The 14,800-nt window shown below is 34.4% G+C and overlaps 1 non-coding gene and 1 pseudogene across 1 annotated transcript; both read right to left on the bottom strand.

Moving 5' to 3' along the window:
• Nucleotides 1–425: 425 nt before the first annotated feature.
• Nucleotides 426–539, bottom strand: LOC122892759 (annotated as a pseudogene).
• A 10,509-nt stretch (nt 540–11,048) lies between these two features.
• Nucleotides 11,049–11,153, bottom strand: LOC122892800. The gene has a single exon (XR_006381486.1). It is a non-coding gene; the product is annotated as a U6 spliceosomal RNA (small nuclear RNA).
• Nucleotides 11,154–14,800: the final 3,647 nt, after the last annotated feature.

Genomic DNA, 14,800 nt, shown 5'->3' with positions numbered 1-14,800 from the left:
TAAATGCTATTAAATAATGTCTTAATTAACAAACACTTTTATAATTATTATCTCATTTGATCTCTACAAAAATTCTATGAGTTGGTAGATGGGACAGATATTATCATTATCAAATTCATTTTGTAAATGAGAAGATTTGGTGATGGAAACAGTAGATCTGGGAACAATACAAAATATTTTGAACCTGCTCTCTTTACTATTTTGAGGGGTAAATATTGTGAACCCTAACTTTGACATTTTGATATTTTGACTTTCTATTTATGAACATAAATATTTTGTCATTATAGAAATGTTGATAAATTTTATTTTTTAGAATAAATATTTTAGGTTACTTTTTAGAATAAATCCACTAAGCCCAATTAAATCCATGATCAACTTGTTACATAGAGTAGTTACGTACTATTCTTAGTTCCATTGTCATTTTTCTTCTACTGAAGATTTGTAATTGGGATCAGTTATTTGCAATGTAAATTTTCAATTAGCAATAATTGCACCTCGGATAAACTTCATTGGCTATGACACTGCCACTGTGCAAAGCTGCAATGTAAATTTTATAAGAAAAATTTGATTAATCAATTTTTTTCAAATCAAAACTTTTTAATGGTTATACTTTCTGATGTTTTGGTTTGGGTCATTATTCTACCAAGATAAATTTTCCTGGATAATATTATACAAAAATATTTTAATAAGATGTTATTGTTCATCTAATTTTAGTTAACAAATTTTATCATGTGCAGTTATATCCTTTCTTGGTTTTATTTTTTGTTAATTATGTGTAGCATGTTCAATCATTAGGGACCACCAAGCCAAAATGCCGCTGGAGTTTTATTGGTAGCATCAAAATAGCTTGCTTTAGTTGGGTGCTCTCTGCATTTGGGTAACACTTACTGTAAAGTCTGGAGTAATACTCATTTTAGAGAGAAAGAGGGTTAAAATAAACCAGGGAAAGATTTAGAGATCACTAAATTTTAAGTCTCATGTATGAGAATCTCTAAAAGTGAATATTTCAATAAGTTATATTTTCTACATCATCACACTTTCTTTATGTTAGGAAGTAATGAGTAAAACTTACCCTTTCCAACTAACCAGCATGAAGCAGAAGTCCTGAGTTGAATGAGATGCATAAATCATTTCACTGGTAAAAGAATTTCAGGGGACTCCTAGGTGGCTTAGTCAGTTAAGCATCTACCTTTGGCTCAGGTCATGATTCGAGGGTCCTGGGATGGAGTCCCTACAGGGGCCTCCCTGTTCAGCACGGAGTTTGCTTCTCTTTCTCCCCCTGTGTGTGCTTTCTCTCTCTCTCTGAAAAATAAAATCTTAAAAAAAAAGAAAAAAAAAAGAATTCAGATGAATAATTTAACATTGAAACATTGGTGGAACAAGATAGAATTGCAAAAGATGCCCCCTTGGATGGCTGAGCAAAATAATCTCCCAATAGCTATATTCAAATTTTATTAGACCACCATTCAAAACATGTAAGGCCTTAGGTCTTCCAACATAATAGTGCCATACCTTTTCAAAAAGCATCTCTCATTGTTTAGTGACATGAATGGCTTATTGATATTTAATATATGGAGAGGAAAAAGGTAATTAAGATAATTAGTGCAAGGGACACCATGAGAAAATATATGAAAAAAAATCTTTTCTCAGAAAGACAATAACTTGAAGGACGAGAGCGAACATTTTAGAATCAGACAGATGTGTGATCAGGTGTTTCCTCCATCATGTCCCTTGTGCAAATTGTTCACTCTCTGAGGGCCTCCATATCCCCCTTTATTAAATGAAGATAATCAGTGCTCCTACTTCGCAGGTTCTCGTGAGGATTAAGTAAGATAACATGAACAGAGCACTCAGGCCAGTGGAGGTAGTATAACATGTATTTAACAAATACTATTGAACTGAACATTTTAATAGTGTAAGTTTGAATTTTTTAAAATGGTGAAAGCACTACTGAGGTAGTAGTTTTGTGTGAATTGTACAGGTTTGATATTATCACAGACATTGCTCTTTACCTTTTACTATAAACAGGGCCTATAAAATTTAGCCAGTTGCTATAGCCACTGCCCTACGTGTTATCAATACATCTGTATGCTGGCAGAGAGAAACCGTAGAGATTTTTATGCACACCTATTCTGGTAGAACTGATTTCATATTTTAGCTATAGTGACTATACTGAACATTTCTTATATTGTGTTTTTATTCAATGATTTTTGAATTATCATTCTAAACTATAGAAGATCTTACAAAGTATCTATTTTTTATATTCATTTTGTAAAATATGCATGTGTTAATTGTACAAATCTTGAGAAGAATCTTTGCTGTCTTAAGTAAAATAGTCAACCCTGTTGCCTAGAGTCAATTTTCAGTTCCACAGTATAGTATAGACTTTCTTAGCCTTTGCATAAATGGGGAATTAGTTTAACATCAAGAAAAACAAATTAAGATGATAGCCTGTTTAAGAAAAAATAATGAAGACTATAGGAATCGACCTAATCTTATAGTTTCTATGTGAATTTATTGTACTCTTGAAGAGTTATAAACAAATATTAGAATCAGAGCTAAATATAAGATGCTCTGAGTGTTTAATTATTCCTTAAAGAGTAATCAGGTTGCCACAAAAACTCAATCTCACCTGGATTAGCAGTGAAATAATATAAATGCCTAATAAGTATATGTTGTAAATAAATCAAGATATAAAGAGCAGATGCCATAAAGGAAAGGAAAAATAAACTACTGAAATAAACAATTGTATTTGGAATAGTCATTTCTAATTATAAAAGAACCTCACTGATATATTCTACCCTTGAAGAAACCAGTCTGAATTAACAACAACAAATAACAAATTAGAAACGCTAATAAGAAATGCAGATATATTACTTTCAAATTCACACTGTAAATTTAGCTGCTGATAAAAGCACTTCTAAGTAACAGACTTTCATTGCATGCTTTAATAAATAGGTGGGAATCATCTGAAATTAGGTAGACCCATTTGTATCACACAATGTGTTAAAATCTTTAAGAACAGCTTGGTTAAAAGCCTCAAGCAATCTTGTTTACACTATTAGCAAATCCTTGCTCCATAGATCATACAAAAGTAAATTTCAGCCTAGCCTAGTTCAAATTATCATAAATTCTGAATTATATTCAGCATTTTAAAGCTGGAAGGGACCTCAGAGATCTTCCAGTGAAGTCTGTAATAATGAGGTTTTCCTGGCTGTTACATCTAAAACACATTCCATATGTGTAAACAAATTCTAAACATTGTTGACTATTTCCAAAAACGTTACTGACAATGTATTGTTACTTCAGTCTGGTATATCTTTCCAAACCTACTGATAGTTTCACATGATATTCAGAAATGTTTCATCAGGATAGTTTGAAATCATAAGCAGTGTGTTGCATTGCTTTTGTTATTTGCTTTATCTTTTTGTTTTCTTGTCCCACTCCAGTTGAGAAAGTTCGGGAGTAATCATCTTCATGCCAACAGTTCGAATAGACAAAATATACCGATAAGATAGCCAACAATTTCAAGAAGTTGCAAGAAGTCAAAACAGAACTATTACACAGGTCTGAAATCACTAGTGGTGGGAGCCACCATGTGGCTTTCTACACACATGAGAGAAAGCTTAGAATTTCACTCCTGTTCTCTTTTCTGCTTAGGTGGATTTTATCCTGGGAGGAAATCAGAGACAAACCTGGCATGCAACACCGCTGAACTTTAGCCTGCAATTTCCCAGAAACTGGTTCTCTGCTTACCAGGCCCCCTAACTGGATATTCTCGTCCTCAGAGATTTTTCTGGAACCTTACGGGAAAATTATCAAAATATTGCCATCACTTCTAGGAGAAAAAAAGCGAGGCTTTTGTGATTTGGGCACCATCTGCCCAGTCACCCTGCTCCCTAATGTAACCAACTTTATTTATCCATTCAATAAACAGGGAGCGGCAACCAGGTGCCAGGCATATGCTGTGTTGCCAAGAGGAACACAAAAGAAATGTTAAACACAGTTTCTGACCTCAGAGAGTTTCATATCTGATTGTGGAGAAAAACACAGTTTTGTGAAGCAGCTAAATTACAATGCGTAACAGTGTACAATGGCACAAATAGGGGACATTTCTGTCATCCTAGAGAGTTCTGTAAGACAGCTCTATGTCATAATCAGAGATAGCAAGATCAGCCCGAGAGAAGTGGAGGACTCAGGGTGAAAAGGGAGCTCAGCTCAAATCATAAAAATAAGCTTACATTATGGGTCAGTAACCCAAAGCAGAAATAATTTCTGCATGGAAATCCCATTATGGGTCCAGAGCTCATTTCAGCACTACTTGAAGCCCACATATCAGGGAGAACTTTTCCTCATCAAAAGGATGAGCCAATTGGTATGAGAGACATGGGATATAAGAAGGTAGAAAAATGAAATCAACTAGCTTGTGAACTAACTTATTTGGAGATGCTGCATACACAGTGTGAAGTGGTATAAAAATTTAGCAATGCCCAAGGGCAAGAAAATAAGAACTAAAGAAAGGAAACAATTTATGGGTTTGCCAGAAATTCTACCTTGCAAACAACAGTTGATCAGCAGACACAAGGTAATGTCTTAGATCTCTGTAAGCTTAGGGTGATTTGTTTGAAAGGGTAAAAAGAAATATAAACTAAATGAGTGGAAGGGAAAAGGTACTAATGGAAGTAGAAGGTGGATGTTGGAGGGGTTCTACAGATGAAGTTACTCAACAGCCCCAGAATGTTGGAAAGGCAGAAAGCCGGGGAAGAAAAATTTAAAAGTAAGAAACGTTTCTTAGACTTTACCTTTAATATCCAGGGATTACCAAGCACCCCTTAACTTCTACAATTTTAAGACATTGTAACCTCTCTTTCTTTTTTTAAATCATAATATTTGTAGATTTATGCAAAGTATCATCTAATCTTCTATAGGGACCTTTTTTATTATTCAGTTCTAATCATGATGCTATCCTGGAATATCCAAGAGCACGTAGATCCTGGAAACACCCCCTGACCATGTTTTCTGTAGTGACTGCAGTTTTAAAAGGCAACTACAAGGGGCACCTGGGTGGCTCAGTGGGTTAAGCCTCTGCCTTCAGCTCAGGTCATGATCTCAGGGTACTGGGATTGGGCCCCACATTGGGTTTTCTGCTTAGCAGGGAGCCTGCTTCCCCCTCCCTCTCTGCCTGCCTTTCTGCTTACTTGTGACCTCTGTCAAATAAAGAAAAAAAAATCTTAAAAAAAAAAAAAGGCAAATACAAGGCCCAATTGGTTGAATTAGAATCTTCACAACCGTAAATCAATGTTTACATATTCATCACAATCCCTGGCACAGATGACTGATGAGGGAATTTGGGTTACATTTTGTTTTTTGCACGTTTCTAATGCTACTTAAAGAACTTTTAAGAATATGACAAATTTTAGAGCTCAAAGAGTGTGAAGGTGCAATTTAGCTCAAGATACTAATTTTAATATATAAAGAGCTGAGGCCTAAAAAATTTAAGTGACTTCCCAAAAGGCAGCTCGATGGCAGCTCTGTGTATCCTACTTCCTTGCCCAAAAGTCCTATTTTACTTTACTGTGATATTAGCAATGATATTAATTTTAGTAGCCAATACGTTAGAAACAGTTCAACTCTCAGGTGTAATCTTGGCTATTTAAATTATATGTGATCCCAGTTAGAGTTGTCAAATTTTTTTTGGCGACAAAATGTTTATGTGTCCCAAAATACTACCAAACATTTTTATAAATACATGCTCATTTTTTTTAGTTTCTGTCTTTATTTAGAGAAGCAAAATTTAAGGATGGATGATCAGATGCAAACGATTGGCCAACACAGACAAAAATAGATCTAAATTCTTCCCCTTGGGGCAGGCTATTTTACTGGTGGCCCCTAAAGCATCACAGCTCATAACATGCACATGCTTGTGTATCGTCCTTTCCCACTCTAGGCTTGGCCATGTGATTTGGTTTAGCCAATAACCCAATGGTAAGTGTGACACAATCAGAAGTGTGATGAAACCCAAGCTACAGGGAAGACTGTTGGAGGAAAGACCCTGGGAGATGAGGAGCCATCTTGGATGTTCCAGCCCTAGCAAACTCCTAATTGAATACAGCCACACGAGTAACCTTATAGATCTTAAGCATTTACCACAAAAAGAAAAAAAAAAAGTTTACTACGTTAACTATGTGAAGTGATGGGTGTGTTAATTACTTGATCTTGATAACCGTTCTTCAGAAGAGTTAAGAAAAGAAGACTACCCAGCTGAGAACAGTCAAGCCAAAGTTGCTGCACCCTGACTCACAATGTGATCAAATGTTATCACGATAAAATCTTAATAGTATAAAGAAGTGTTTGTTTTCCTAAACTACAGTTCTGAAGACAATCCAGAATGCCAACTCCGTATTTTTTAATGGCTCTGTTCCTTAGTTTCACTAGAAGGACAACTCTGATATTTTCTATTGAAGGAGAAATAGAGATAGAATGTTTCTTCTTTGAACCAACTAGTACTTTCGGACTTTATTGGATTTTTTAAACTTTATGGAATTTTAAAAATTATAGGAACTCAAAAGGGACTTAGAACTTTTAATAAACATTTTTAAAAGTTAACATTAGCCTCTATATTCTAGTGAAGAAAAGAAGAATGATCTTTTTTTTTAATTAACATATAATGTATTATTAGCTCCAGCTGTACAGGTCTGTGAATCACCAGGTTTACAGACTTCACAACACTCACCATAGCACATACCTTCCTCAATGTCCATAATCCCACCACCCTCTCCCTACCCCCTCCCCCCGGCAACCCTCAGTTTGTTTTGTGAGATTAAGAGTCTCTTATGGTTTGTCTCCATCCTGATCCCATCTTGTTTCATTTATTCTTTTCCTACCTCCCAAACCCCCCACATTGCATCTCAACTTCTTCATATCAGGGAGATCATATGATAATTGTCTTTCTCTGATTGACTTATTTCGCTAAGCATAATACCCTCTAGTTCCATCCATGTTGTCACAAATGGCAAGATTTCATTTCTTTTGATGGCTGTGTAGTATTCCATTGTATATATATATACCACATCTTCTTTATCCATTCATCTATTGATGGACATCTAGGGGAGAATGATCTTGAGGAGCAAAAGTCTCAATACGTGTACTTTTTGCCTCAGAATACACTATATTCCATCTGGCTAATCATCACTTTCATTATTAGTAGTCATTTGTATGGTTCTTCCATAGTCATTTGAATTGCTCATGTACAGTTCTGTTCATCATTTTCTTCTCTATATGGCTTCATTGTTTTAGTTGTCCTTTACTTATATGTAATCCCAAACTAAGAACAGGGAAATAAAAGATAATATTTCTTGGGGCGCCTGGGTGGCTCAGTGGGTTAAGCTGCTGCCTTCGGCTCAGGTCATGATCTCAGGGTCCTGGAATTGAGCCCCGCATCCGGCTCTCTGCTCAGCAGGGAGCCTGCTTCCTCCTCTCTCTCTCTGCCTGCCTCTCTGCCTGCTTGTCATCTCTCTCTGTCAAATAAATAAATAAAATCTCTTTAAAAAATTTTTAAAAATGATATTTCTTTATAATTTTGCTCTTATTAAAGCCTTAAAGATATCTGATGTGAGTTGTATTATGTTGTTTTTCAGAATTTAAGGCAACTTCTAAAGTCAGTTAGAAAATGAAACTATTATAGGCAATCTTCCAAAAAGGCTTATGTGGTCAAGCAAATTGGAGAAATGCTCTGTATTCTATAGATTTAAGATTAATATATATTCAAGGCTCTGAGGAAGAAACCATATTAATTTTGTTCAAATTTACATGGCTATAGAATTGGGTATTTTTTGCACCCTAGCTCATAATTGTTCGACAAACAATGTGTTTTCAGGGATCTTAAAATTGTAAAAGTCAAGTGGACCTCTTTATTTTATTCTAGCAAAATTATCTTTTTCAGCTGTACTTTAGGGGTAAATATTTATTGAAAGTTCTAAGTCCCTTTTGAGTTTCTTTAATTTTTTAAATTCCATAAATTTAAAAACAAATCCAATAAAGCCTGAAAGTACTAGTTGGTTCAAAGAAGAAACATTCTATCTTTATTTCACCTCCAATAGGAAATATCAGAGTTGTCCTTCTAGTGAAACTAAGGAACAGAGCCATTAAAAAATATGGAGTTGGCATTCCAGATTATCTTCAGAACTGTAGTTTAAGAAAAACAAACACATCTTTATACTTTTAAGATTTTATTGTTATAACATTTGATCACATTGTGAATCAGAGTGGAAATTGGGAAGCAACTTTGGCTTGAGATCAAGACTCTCTTTCATGTTGTACTGACTGAGCCAGCCAGGAGCCCCCTTTATAACAGTATATAATACAGGGACAGTGGATTAGATAATAATATGTAATTGTGTTAAATTTTCTGATTTGGAGACTCAGAACACACACTAAATTATTTAAGGATGAAAGGGCACGATTTCAATGTATTTTCAAATATTTGAAGGAAAATATGCATGTTTGTATAAATATAGAGAGAAATAGAAGAGAATGATAAACTAAATGGGGCAACAAAAGTAATTGGGAAATTTAGGTATATGTTGTATAGGGGTTCTTTACACTATTCTAGTAAATCCTCATAATTTTGAAACTATATCAAAATGTATTTTTTTTAAAGTTTCACTGTAGCTAAAACTAAGTGTTCTCAAATTTCTCACCAAAAATGTAATGCTGGGCTATAATCTGATTCAGAGTAATCAAGACAATATATGTTAAAAAAAAAAAAAAAAGATTTGGAATCTATTATACCAACTTCTTTAGATATAAATATCTTTATGGATGGTAATTATACACTTGAGAGTTGAACAGTATAGGTTAGACCAATTACAAATATTCAGTGACATAAAGATTATTTCTTTCTTGATGAAATAAAACCAAGAAAACATATAAAGTACCATTTTTGAAAATCCGTGAAGAGGTCATAAATTCAAGATACATAAGAAGTAAGTATGTGATCTGAAGTCAGAAGACACAAATTCAAATTTATTTCCCACAAATGTGGGGGTATTGAGAGAGTCAACTGGCTTTCCTGAGCAACAGTTTCCTAATCTGTAAAAAACATCTACTCATAATACTAGCCCCATTAATGAGAAAAAAGTTAGTAAAAAAAGAAAATTGATGACATATTGCCTTATGTGGAACAAACAGAAACTCTCTCAAGCATTTATTTCAGCCATGCAAATATCATGTTCTAGCCATCTCATACATGCTGGTTAGTTCCTAACCTAACAAGAGATTCTTTATAAACTGTGAGGCGAAAAATGAAGCATGAGAAATATGTTTCCTGGTGATGAGGATGGTGTGAGAGGTGAAGAGAAACAAGTGAAAGAAGTTCTAGTTCATAGGATCATCCCACCAAAGAATTATCAATAGGGATTCCAGATATTTTGACTTAAACATCTTTTTGTGCCATGACCCTCCTGTCTTTGGATTTTTAAAATCTTATCCCTTGAGATTAATTTGGAGCAACATTTCAGATCATACATTTTGTAAAATTACGTTAATGTTCTTTTTCTGACTACTTTATGCATCTGAAACCGTCCTTTAATGGCTTTTACACAAGAGATACAAGTTGTTGCGATGTGAAATCCTTAGATCACAATGTTATCCTTTCAAAGTTCTTAGATAATTTTTACTGTTTCAGAATATTTGCAGGAACAATATCCGAAGCCATCTAGATACATTTTTCCTTTGTGAATAATCCTTTCTTTTCCCTTTCCACTTATTTGGATACTTGACAGGTTTTTGTTTTGGTTTTGTTTGTTTGTTTGTTTGTTGTTTTTTTTTTAATTTTAATTCCAGTGTAGTTAACATACAGTGTCATGTTTCAGGTGTACAATATAGTGACTTAACAGTTCTATAGATTGATCACTGCTTATCATGATAAACGTATTCTTTAATCTCCATCACCTATTTTACCCACCCCCCCCACTCAGCTCCCTTCTGGTAACTATCAGTTTGTTCTCTACAGATGAGAGTCTGTTTCTTGGTTTGTCTCTCTCCTTTTTTCCTCTGTTCATTTGTTTTGTTTCTTAAATTCCATTTATGAGGGAAAGCATAGGGTATTTGTCTTTCTCTGACTTATTTTCCTTAGCAATATACTCTCTAGCTCCATCCATGTCTGTGCAATGGCAAGATTTTATTCTTTTTTATGGCTGAATAATATTTCACCACACACACACGCGCGCATGCGCACACACACACACACACTCACGCACACACACACACACACTCACGCACACACATCTTCCTTATTGATTCATCCATCAGTGGACACTTGGGCTTCTTCCATAATTTAGCTATTGTAAATAATGCTGCCATAAACATAGGGGTGCATATATTCTTGTGAATTAGTGTTTTTGTATTCTTTGGGTAAATACCAAGCAGAGCAATTACTGATCAGAGGGTAGTTCTGTTTTTAACTTCTTAAAAGGAACCTCCATTCTGCTTTCCACAGTGCTGTACCAGTTTGCATTCCCACCAACAGTGCACAAGGACTCCTGTTTCTCCACATCCTCTCCAACATGTGTTTTTTTGTGTTTTTATGTGTAGCCATTCGGACAGGTGTGAGGTGGTATCTAACTGTAGTTTGGATGTGCATTTCCCTAATGAGGAATGATGTTGAGCATCCTTTCATGTGTCTCTTGACCACCTGTATGTCTTCCTTAGAGAAATGTCTGTTCATGTCTTCTGCCCATTTTTAATTGGGATTATTTGTTTTGGGGGTTTGAGTTTGTATACATTCTTTATATATTTTGGATACTACCCTTTATCATCTTTTTCCAGTTAGTAGGTTATTTCTTAGATCTGTTGTTTCCTTTGCTGTGCAGAACTTTTTGTTTTGATGTAGCCCCAATAGTTTATTTTTGCTTTAGTTTCCTTTGCCTCAGGAGACATCTAGAAAAACGTTGCCATGGTCAATGTCAAGGAAATTACTGCCTGTGCTCTCTTTTAGGATTTTTATTTTGTCTCACATTTAGGTCTTTTTAGGTCTTTTTTTTTTTTTTTTCCTTATGAAACCCTTCACAAATTTTTGTGTCATCTTTGTGCAAGGGCTGTGATAATCTTCTCTGTATCATTCCAATTTTAGTGTATGTGCCACAGAAGTGAACCACATTTAGGTCTTTAATCCATTTTGAGTTTATTTTTGTGTATGGTTTAAGAAAGAGGTCCAGTTTCATTCTTTTGCAAGTAGCCATCCAGTTTTCCCAACACCATTTGTTGAAACTTTTTCCCATTACATATTCTTGACTCTTTTGTTGGAGATTACCCATATGATCGTGGGTTTGTTTCTGGGCTTTCTATCTTATTCCATTGATCTAAGTGTCTCTTTGTGTGCCAGTACTATACTGTTTTGATTACTACAGCTTTGTAGTATAACTTGAATCTGGAATTGTGATACCTCTAGCTTTGTTTTTTGTTTTTGAGATTGTTTTGGCTTTTCAGTGTCTTTTGTGGTTCTATACAAATTTTATGATTATTCTAGTTCTGTGAAAAATGCTGTTGTTTATTTTGATAGGGATTGCATTAAATGTGTAGATTGCTTTGGGTCATATGGACATTTTAACAATATTTGTTCTTCTAATAGGGAGCATGGAATATCGTTCCATTTGTGTTGTCTTCAATTTCTTTCATCAATGTTTTATAGTTTTCAGAGTACATGTACTTGACAGTTTTTAAATTATTAGTTATTTACCTTGGAATTCAAAACTTTTTCGATATGAATTTTGTAGGTTACATTTTTATGTTCATCTTGAATTTAGTCATGTCACTCAAATCTGCATATTCAGGTCAGTCAGATTTTTGTCTATTATATCTTTATTTACTGCTCCTGCATTATGTTTTAGTTCCTTCTTTAGGAATACAAATTAGTCACATATTAAAGCTCTCCTTTAGGTCTTATTAACTATCATGTTCTCTTTCATAATTTTAATCTCTTTATCCTCTTCTTGCACATTTTAAAAGAGCGTCTCAAATCCATCTTCCATGTCACTGATTCATGCTTCTGTGTTATCATTACTATAGTTCAGTATCCTCAGAGCCTTGTAAAACATGTGCTTGAATTTTCCTCTTATACATTTAGTTTTATTGAAATTTTTCTTTAGCTTGTCTATCTCTGTTTTGTAATTCATTGTATTCTTTACTCCTGGCTAGTCCTGCCTGATGGAGGCTCATTCTTCTTGGATTTTATTGAGAATAATAAGTACATTCCAGAACGTTCTCTGGAGTCTTGTAAGACATTAATTTTAGAGATATACTCTTCCCTTGGGTCTTCAGAGTGGTATTCCATAATAGGTTTTGGTTATTTAGTATTCTGCTTTGTTTTTTTTTTTTTTTTTCCCTGTTACAAATTATTGAATGGGCACTTCTTGAATTCATTGATTCTCAGCATATAGGATGGCTCAATTACCCTAAATCACATTCTGATAAATCAGTGACAACAAAATCTTCATGAAATTCACACTTACAAAATTGATGTGTCCAGATTGTAATGTGACTCTCAGTTTCTAGCAGGTATTCACTCTACTGAGGTGGTGATTTCTCTTTTACTTCCTGCTTGGGCCTCTGAAACTGGAAGATATAATAGACAGCAACCTAAGAGTCCCTCCATCCACTGTATCCAGAATATTTCTGTCACTGTCTTCAGAGCTTTGATTTTGAAGAAAAAAGCAGCCAGTATGCAATAAGCAATCAGGGGTCCCCTCCATAGGTCTTGCCCAGCTGTTTCTGAAAGATGCTTTTTCTGAAGGTGAGAAAGATGGCAAATGGGAAAGTGGGGGAGATTTGCAAATAAGCTTTAAATACGTCAAAAATCAGCATATGAATCATCTTTTTCATTGGTTGGTATATACTCTGGATGTAGACCCATGGGAAGAAACACAAGGAAACCATAAAGTGTCTTCCTACCTTTTTCAGGTGTGAAATGAAAACAGAGAATGCCAAGGAAATTGACCTATTATTGGTTAGTGAAGTTCCTCCCAGATTCTATCCTTGTATTTTTTGAGCTTTGATCCCATGTTTTGTCTCTTTAGTGTTTTCTTAAGTAGTTTAAGACAAATTAGCAAAAGTTGTGTATATTAGGACTACTTTGAATAAGTTACATGAGATATTTTTTCACTACTAATAGCCTCATAAAAGTTTTTAAGACATTTCCCTGATAGTAATAACTAATAAACATCATCTGATAAACATGCTCAATACCATAAACCTTCCAAAATATTAATGTTGCTACACAGCACAAGATACTTTTGCGATTCTAGTTTGTATTGAAAATTCTATTGACCTCCATTTTTTGTCTACTTCTTTACTTTTTTCAGAAAGCTAGCACTTTTCAGTCATGATAATTTCATTTAGATCAACTATCCTTTGAGTATATTCATTTATTATTCTTCCATTGAGTTACTCATGCAGTAAACATTTATTAAGTTGTTATTATATGCTAGGCACTGTGATAGACCCTGCAGATACTGCCTCCAAGAACTTATGATGTAATCATGAAGACAGATGACAAAACAAATCTTTGCACTATGCTGTAATAAATCTTTCTGAAGGTATACATCTTGTGAAAACATCTCAATAGTAGTATCAAGTAGCATTTTGTTTTAGTATGCTTAGGTTGTTATTTTTATCCAAAATTTTACTTTGAGCATTATCTTCTGTGGCTACTTTGTTTAATTCAAATCACTTTAATCAGCATTTAACAATTATCTACTGTGAGCAAGTTACCACACTCTGCAAGGTATAGAATGTAAAACTAATTAGGTTAAAACTTGAATCTTCAGAGTATTTAGCCTAGCGAAGTCTTGGTCTTTTCAACCTGCTATAACAAAGTATTACAGACTAGGTAGCTTATAAATAACAGAAACTTATCTCTTATGGTTCTGGAGGCTGGAAGTCCAAGGTCAAGATACCAGCATGGTTACATTTTGGTGAGGACCCTCTTTTCAAATCATAGCTGGTGTTTTCATATAGGGCAAGGAAATGTCTGTGGAATCTCTTTTATAAGAACCCTAATTCCTGAAATGTTAGGGTTTCAACATTTTATTGGGACACAGACATTTAGAACATAGCAGGGGGCAATACAGACTAACTATAATCCATTTTCAATAAAGCCCTCAAAGTGTTAGAGAAGTACAGTAGCACAGAAATTACAATAAGAATGACCCTTCATTAAAGAGTAAAAATATTCAGTTGGGCCATATTGGATATGATAATAATCAGTATCTTATTGAGAAATTTCTATATGCTAGTTATTATAACTTATAATATTCTCTGTACATTATCTCTAATCTTGGAAAATGAAAATATTTTTAACTTCCCATTATCTATATCAGTTCAGAGTTCCTATCAGAAATTCAATGACATGTATTTGAAACTTTGCTTGAAAATCTTTATGCCCATTTCTTGGCAGTGGGGCGAGGGAGGTGGGTAATGTTAGGTGATTCAGTACTAAGAGAAAGACAGGAAGGACCACGATCTGCATTAAATTTAGCTCCTTTCACGGATTGCATTGCCTATCTTCTTGGCTCCTAGCCACAAATAGACATAAACTTTCCAACCAGTCTGCAAACTCATGAAGAAATAGTTTGAGGACTGTAAATGAAGCATCATCCTCTCCTGAATTATATACATCTTATCTCTAAAAGAATTTAACCAAGATAAACATATTAAATTTGTCTCCAAAATATAAAGTTGACAAACGTATTCCATGTAAGAATTAAATATAACTTAAAAACAACAACAACAACAAAAACAACTC

Source organism: Neovison vison, chromosome 12, assembly GCF_020171115.1.
Source record: "Neovison vison isolate M4711 chromosome 12, ASM_NN_V1, whole genome shotgun sequence".
Lineage (NCBI taxonomy): Eukaryota > Metazoa > Chordata > Mammalia > Carnivora > Mustelidae > Neogale > Neogale vison.
This window is presented reverse-complemented; position numbering and strand designations above follow the sequence as displayed.